At 38.6% G+C, this 8,328-nt stretch overlaps 1 protein-coding gene across 1 annotated transcript in view; it reads left to right on the top strand.

Moving 5' to 3' along the window:
- The first annotated feature begins 1,007 nt into the window (after positions 1-1,007).
- Positions 1,008-8,328, top strand: part of LOC145994476 (protein-L-isoaspartate O-methyltransferase domain-containing protein 1-like) — a 38,803-nt gene continuing 31,482 nt past the window's right edge. The window contains exon 1 of the mRNA XM_083130614.1: positions 1,008-1,100. The gene's annotated coding sequence lies outside the window, so the exon portion shown is untranslated. The remainder of the gene's footprint in view (positions 1,101-8,328) is intronic.

Below are 8,328 nucleotides of genomic sequence, written 5' to 3'. Positions count from 1 at the left end.
TTTCACGATCTTGATTGTTGATGAAATATCCGGGAGAAATAGAATGTCAATACGGGAACCGGGAGGATCCAAAGAAATAAGTTATAATACGGGATTTTCCTGGAAATACGGGAGAGTTGGTCACCCTAAGTGTATGGCACATCTTGACGAACATCACTCAAGTATTCTTATTTGCGTCGCTTCACTGCGAGTATGGGATAATCGTGAGGATGAGGACGAATAATGAACAGCTGAAGTTGATATTAAAAAAGAAATCCCTTTATTCTCGTCTTTCACAAACAATAAATACAAGAAAACCCTTATTGAGGGTTTGTCGCGAGATTGCGATCTGGGAGGGTTTACCAACTAATTTAGGGGATGTAAAGCAAATTTAGTCACATAACTCGAAAGTTCCTACACTTTTAATTTTAATTAATGAGCTGACTTCAGATTGAAGCGAAAGGCGATTTCATTTGCTTACATTCCATTAGAAGAGGAGAAACAGAGGCAATCGTGAGTCAAATGTAAGCAATTGTGCAATTAATGCATGGCGATGCTTAATTTCCCTGTTTGTTGCATATTTTAGGATGTTTATCGCATTTTCCCTCTTCCGTATTTTTCGGTTCGAAAATTTCCCGTTCCTGGGAAAACTCCCTGCTGGGAACATCACTGACGAGGGGAAATGGCAAAATGTGGGGGATCAACTGTCCTAATCGCCGCCACTGCTAATAAGCATCGTAAAGTAATAAAATTACAGAACCTTGTCAACTTCAATCTTAAGAAATACTATTTTGAGAGACTCCACCGAGTCCGTTGTTGCTGCGACTTCCTGGTTTAGGTAAGCCAGAGAATTGCAATTTGCTATCCAATTTTAAAGCTTATTCTTCAATTTTATCATTTATTTTTGTAATCTCAATTTTTAGAACTTGCTTTACCCTGACCGGTGTAGTCACAAAAGAAAAGTTCTTGTTGCTTCGTTCCGTCTCGTGAAGATGGCAGCAGCGACAAGGAAAACAGACCGTCTTCTGTTTACCCATGTTTACTTGCAATGTTATTATTTTGACGTCATATGGTATTTTCAGCTGGAAGCTGGCAATAGGGAAGGTCGGATTAAGTATGAGGTAGGAAAATGGCTTTTTGTTGTTATAACAAATTGGCATAGAAAAACATATTTATACTTGGAATGTCCTTACATGTGCATACTTTGGAATCTGTCGTTTGTCAGACCTGAAATTTCGGAATCATTTGGTGTTTGGACACTATCCAACTATAAAAGAACATGGCAACAAACCCTACCTTAAATTTGCGTTGGTTCTAAAGCGTCCTTGAATGTTCTCTTTTGTATGTCTGGACTAGTCCTAACGTGAAATAAGTAAATTATTAAGGATTCTGCGTAATTCAGTTCGTAGTGCGCACTACCTCCACGAAATGTACAATATAATGTCCTTGAAAGCAGTACCTTTTACTGTGTATTTAGCGGATGACTGCGATCATATGATTCGTTTGTTCGCCATGCACAAGTGGCAGGTGACCGAAAAAAACAAAACAAAAAGAAACTAAGCTGATTCATTGAAGTTTGACTGGATTTGAAAAGAACGTAGAATTAGCTAGACTGCGGATTAGAGCGTCATATAGTGCTGCAAGATCGATATCCAGCAATGATATTAGTAGATTGGGTTGCCACTTTTCTATATTGTGACGATCACATTTTTTTTTTATTTACATACTTAAGAATACTTTAGTGGCAACGTATGTTGCAGTTTATGTACGGAGTTAATTTATCAGATTGAACCACATCGATTCAGGGAACTAAGTGTTGGCAAGTAAAGTGCCACGATATCATTTTGTTTCTGAAAGGACAACATACATCGCATTGATGACAATTTGTAATGCTATATCTGAGTAATAGTTTCCGACTTTTATGCATGCTATTTATGCGTAACTTTTGCATAGAAAGGATTACAGCCAGCAAATGTAATTTACTCATTTTATCACTATTTGGAAAACAAGTTGGTTAAAAAGCGTGAGGGCATTCATAATCACTGTGGTACCATGGGTACTCACTCTTGGTGCATGTAGGGCGTACTACAATTCCCCATGAACCAGTATTTAAAAAAAAACACTGCAAATAATCAAACAAAGGATCTCTGCTTTAATTTGCAATGTTTACATATTGTGTTTACATGACATGCTTTATTGTCATACCTAATATTGTTGCACATAGTAAGTTCATTGATACAATCCAACATTTTGTGTAGGGTTGTTTTTCAAGAAGACTTGAAGCAAATGCCAGAAATAATTAATTCAGCAGCCAGTTTATAACATAGTTGTCTTGTATTTTTTTTGAACCCTCTGCTATTAGTTTCTGGCTAAACCTTAACCAGGAGGAACAATGTGCATTCTCACCAGGCATTTATTATACCTACCACACTTATAAATGTGCAAATAGTGTACATTTTTTAATACATAAGAGTCAAGTGAAACGGATTAATAATAGTTAGTCTATTTCCCTGGAATGGAGGGAATAAGGCATTCCCTTACAAAGTAGAAGTACTAACTGTGTTTATGTCATCAATTTATTTATACATTTTCATTCAAACTATTCTTATGTAGTTGTATATCTACTTCTAAGGGCTGTTGTAAAAAACACGAGACGTGTGTCCTCGTCGTGGTCCTAGGTGGCCAGCAGATGGCCAGTGTCCATGTCGCTCACTCTCGGCACTCGGCAAAGGGAGCATTCGGCATTCTTCGTAGATCTTGGGCATAGGGAACGCATGACCGCTGCTCATTCCAGCCTCAAAGTTTCTTTTTTTTCTTCATTTACAGCAAATTTTGTGTTGTGAAGTTATCCCAGTGAATTTCATGTGCGTTATTTCTGGAATTTGTATGCAAAACATAGGTTTAAAAATCGTACTTAACAGTTGACCAAATCAGTGCAGTTCAATTGACTCGAAGGGAATGAATCCACAGAACTCATTCTGGGTCTTGTGGCAGCTAGCTCATGCTGCAGGGGGGGGGGGGGAGTAAGCCCTGCGACAGGTTAAGTTTGCAGCAAATTTTAGCACATATAGACCCAAACGAGCGTGCAGAATATAGTTCCGCTGCAGCACTGTTGATTTTCTCAGTCTGTGATATGAACAGTTTGGCGGTTGAGGCAAGACTGGCACTGGAGATGCTAAGCGCCGTTCTCACGTGGATTAATACATAAAACCTGATGCAAACTTAACCTGTCGCAGGGCTTAGCTGGGTGCTGGAAACACTCTTCGTCCGGGGCTTGAGATAAAGAAGTTTTGAAGAGAAGAGAGAGGAGTTATTTCTGGTGATAGATCAATGTCTGATTTAGACTCTACCGGGTGTAATAAAGAAAAAAATGTGTTAGATATTTTAATCCAGACCAATGTGGAATAATAGGTGGTTGCAGAAGAAAACGTAACAGTTAGATATAGTGAAAACACATTTCTTCAAATTTACAGGAGAAATGATGGGAAAGTACTTACGGAATTGAGTTCCTGTGGACTTTTGGAAGCTGGGAATAGTGTTTTTTCCATTCGTGAAACTTATGCAACCGGTAAATAATGTCATTTTCGACATTAATGTATATCTGTTGCACGATGGCTCGTTCCACCATTACCGTCTACTACGTGAATCAAATGTTCTGTGCATTCGAATATGTAACCCCCTGTCAGTGAAGCAACCATGCGGTGGTTTTACTAGATGGCGTGTGAGCAGCTTTTTTTTTTTTTCAATTTGTCTATATTTGCCTAACCTTACTGAACCTAACGTAACCTTCCGTGAATGGTTTGTGGATCAATGTTAGCCTAAAAACCATCATTTTTCGGTTAATAAGTGTTAGTGTAGCAACCACGCGGTAGTTTTACAAGATGACATGCGAGCAGTTTTTTTTTCTTCCCCAATTTAATTTTCTATGTTTGCCTAACCTAACCTTCCGTGAATGGTTTGTGGATCAATTTTAGCTTAAAAACCTTTTGTGAATAGTTTGTGCAGCTTTTTTCGGTTCATAAGTTTGGAAACTGCATATCAGCTGATGATAGACAACGTGAGTCAAAATTTGCCCGCCATATAGCAACGACCAATAAATACTTGTAATGTGAAAAATTATGCTTTTTTCAGTGAAAAAAAAACACAATCCCAAGTTGAAAAATGTCCCACTATGCATATAAGGTAAGTACAAATGTAAATAATTCGGATATAAACAAGATAAATGTGTTTGCACTATATCTAACTGGTACCGAAAAACATTAAAACTACTGTTGGTTTGGGTACCATTTTCAAATGAGTCCTGCCTCTAAGCCCACTTCATGCATAGACAGGCTAATTGGGACTGGACCTACAGTTTGAAGTGGGATCCAAACCTCTATGTGCCATCACCGGATATCAAACTCTGTATCCCTTCATTATAAGGCGACAATGTTACCACTCTACGATCCGGGAGGACCTATTTTCAATTCAAAAGTGTGTGTGGAGCTGTTCAGGTTTCGATGACATGAACAATTTACTTAAACATCAAAGTGTCATCGGCAAAGTCAAATCTGCGTTGTCTTCTGACAACTTTTGCAACTACGAGAATAAACTTGCAACAATATCAACAGCGCAATCTGGAGATAATGAATCAAAAATTGATATTAAAGTTTTTTCAAACGGTTGATAAAAAGAACACAAAAAAAGTTTTCCTGAAGAAACTTTCTATTCTTTGAAATTGAATAATGGTCATCATTTGACATGGCTCGTCACAGAAGTGAACTAAGTGTCACTTATTCCTCAGAGTAAGATATCTTGATGGGAGTAAAAAAAAACCTTTGTTTTACTTGAAGAAAAGCAGTTTTGAATTGTTTGTTGGTTTAAACAATTCCCGTGTCTAGTACTAGTGTTGAACGATCTTTTTCATCATTTCACCAAATTCACAGTTAATGTAGAAATACCAATGGACAGTAATTGAGAAGAAGCTGCTAAAACTGAAGTGAAAATGCAGAAGATGAATTCTACAATATAGTGGTAGAAGAATTCATAGAGGTGTTAATAATAATAATAATAATAATGCTTTTTAAAATTATTGCGACATGTGCTTCTCTTGCTGTAAAATAAAAGGGCCTCCCCGATGGCGCAGTGGTAGTGTCCTCACCTTGTAATCAAGGGGTCCCGGGTTCGATACCCGGTGGAGGCACATAGTGCTTTGGATCTCACTTTAAACTGTAGGTCCAGTCCCGATTAGCCTTACTGTGCATAAAGTGGACTTAAAACACCAAATCAATTCAATTGCTTGCTGTAAAAGTCACGGACCGCCCCTGATCTGTACTTCATTTTCAAGACTAATTGTGAGATTTTTAACATATTTTTAACAATTACTGAACTAGGATCATTCTAAAAACATGTTTCACTTGACCAACAATTAGGCAGTTTTAAAGAACAATCAATGTGCTACATTACTGGCTGAACATTTTGCTTATTTGACTGACTCATTACAACAGTACAAAAGTTTCTGAGTTCGTATCCCAGCCCAAGAATTAGTGTTGTTTGTCAAAGTTTGTTTAAAGTCTACTTTGAGCTCAAGTTGACTAATTGGGACTGGACCTATAGTTTAAATTGCCATCCAAACCACTATGTAATGTACATCCATTAAGGATTGAATCTTCATCAGCTGGCCTGTCTCAGGTTGAGTGGTTATCTTCCAATCTCATCACCAAGGTTCCTGGTTTGAATCCTTGTTTCGCATGGGTGTGTCCCTTCGTTATTTTCATCTAATCATTGCTCGTCCTTATTGTCAGAATTAGCCAAAAGTGGCAGAAGAGCAAAATTAAATAACACAGATTCAAAATACAAGGTTCAAACCTGGCACCCCATGATTGCAGGTGAGAACATTACCACTCCACCACCAAGGAGTCTCAACGAATGTTCTTTTGTGCCTGCTCTTTCATCAGTTTCATGTCCTCATCACTCATCTACATTGTTGTGGTATGGTGTAAGAAAATTAAGGATAACCTCATTTGAATTGCTGCTTCAAGTGCTGTGTATATCACGTCCTCATTCTGGTCAATCGCATCAACTCCATGATTGGTAAAGTAATGGTGCAACAACTCACTCGAATGCAGCTATGACCCACATTCTGATCCTGTCATTATGCATGCTCTTGTTCTACCTCATACATACTTCCTTCACATATAGATGCCAATGCTGACCTAGCTTTATTAGCTCATGCTGCATAATACACCAATATCTTACGCACATATATTGCATTTTCTGGATTTGGGGAGGGGGTGAGGGTGTGCATTTTCCCTGCTATACTGGTCACATTTCCAACTGGCAACCAGGAAACGGCAAATCACCGATCAGTTGAATTTTTCTTCAACTGACATCAGACATTTTTGAGTTTCAAGCACTAAATGCTGTTACTGGGATGAAAGAAATGAGTGCTGGGTACACCACATGTTCAAAACTTCTCTGACAACGATGTCAGCACCAGATATCAATGGGTGTTAATGGTACAACTGTGGTACTGCACAATGAAGTTTGACACCGACAGGTTGGTATTCAACTGGCTAAAACAGAAGTACGCTTGGCAATGTTGCTTTGGGAGAGTGATGTTACCCCTACAGCTTGCACTTCACAACTGAGTTTGTTGACACACTTCAAGCCACACGCCCCCGAAGGTGACTGGGGAACAGAAAGAGCAAGAACATCCATGAAAAGGTCAGCCGTCAGTTGGAAATGCAACTGGTATAATGATGGCTGTGCCTACAGAATGCATAATGAGTGAGTGCTCTAGCTTTTGTGCAGCAATCTTTTCTGTTCCATATACTTCCATAGAGGTGTTCTGCAGACTAACCATTCATCAACTGATTCCTAGATAAAAGGTTAGTGACACCATGTTTGAAAAGGAGTGGTGTAGTCTGTAGAGCATCTGCCGTGCGAGAGACCTAAGTTCTGTATGACAATTAAACCCAAACACACAATTTCAGCAGTCAAAATTTATGAGAATGGCCATTTCCACAACCTGTTATTTGGAATGCAATTCTGCACAGTTACTTCCCATAACTTCGGGCTCTGTATGTTCTACAAATTTCAAACATTAATCAGCAATGATGAAAAGGCTTTCGCAGGATATCAACCAGGTGATTTCCAGATAGGTTTCTGAGCATTTTGGAACACTCATGTTCAGGTATTGAAGTGCAAAGATCTGTCAGAAGTATGTTTTTATGTATTTAGTTTTGGACGGTCTGGTGTATCAATCAGGTATCGTCTTTCCGATGTCCATGGTCCCAATTGACTATTGCTAACCAGGCTGGGTCCAGTTCGAGACTTGTGACGTTTTCCTTTTCCCTATGGATGGCTATTGCTGCTTTGTTGATGTGGTCCCAGTAATTGGATGACTTAATTAGCACTTAAAACTTTTAAACTTCTTCGTCATCTTCGTACAATCGTCCAGCATACAGAAGTTGGATCACTGGCTGGAAATAGCTTGAACTTGAACCTTCAGGGCTTTACAGTGTACGGTGTATTGGTTGGTTGATTAATTTGGTGTTTTAAGTCCACTTTATGCACAGTAAGTCTAATAGGGACTGGACCTACAGTTGACAGTAGTATCCGAACTACTATGTACCTCCACTGGGTATTGAACCCGGGACCCTTGATTACAAGACTACAACACTACCACTGTGCCATTGGGGAGACCTGTGCAGTGTATTGTACAATATGTCGAGCAATGAGTGCCTGCAGCTGTTAATACGCAAAATAACATTTTTTTACAAATATTTTTCAGTCAGTTCAATAGAAGTTAACTCAATTTGTCATTTAGAGATACTGCTGGCTTGATACAATAGGGCACATGCATTTTCAAGTAGGATATTGTATTGCCTGTAGTAGATGCATATATTCTGTGGAAGTCCCATCATTTATATTCTAATGTAGGCAGTTACATAACTTGAAAAGAGGGAGAAATGATGTCAAGCATGAAGTGACATTTGTTTGTGTGGCACATGCTTCAGAAGGCACATGGGTAATTGTCATTTGTGTAGTGCATATACGTGACAGCTCAGTTGATGAGTACCTCAAATATTGGGTATCCTGGTTCAGTTTGTCTCTAGTTGTCTGTGCACTATGTCATTGTTAGACTTATCATTTGTGGTGTAACAGATGTTAATGGTGGTCCAAATATTCAATGTGTATTTGGATATAGAAGGTTCAGGGTGGTTGTTTAAGTTTTTGTGAGGTGTGTGAATATTAACAACTCATAGCTGGTAAGTTAATTTTGCATATTTTCTGCTGCCAAAGATGGAATTGTGACTTTTATGTATTTTTTAAGAAATTTTAGACTATGCTCCAGTTTCATTTGTT

This window comes from Lepisma saccharinum, chromosome 1 (assembly GCF_977018435.1).
Source record: "Lepisma saccharinum chromosome 1, izLepSacc3.1, whole genome shotgun sequence".
Taxonomy (NCBI): domain Eukaryota; kingdom Metazoa; phylum Arthropoda; class Insecta; order Zygentoma; family Lepismatidae; genus Lepisma; species Lepisma saccharinum.
This window is presented reverse-complemented; position numbering and strand designations above follow the sequence as displayed.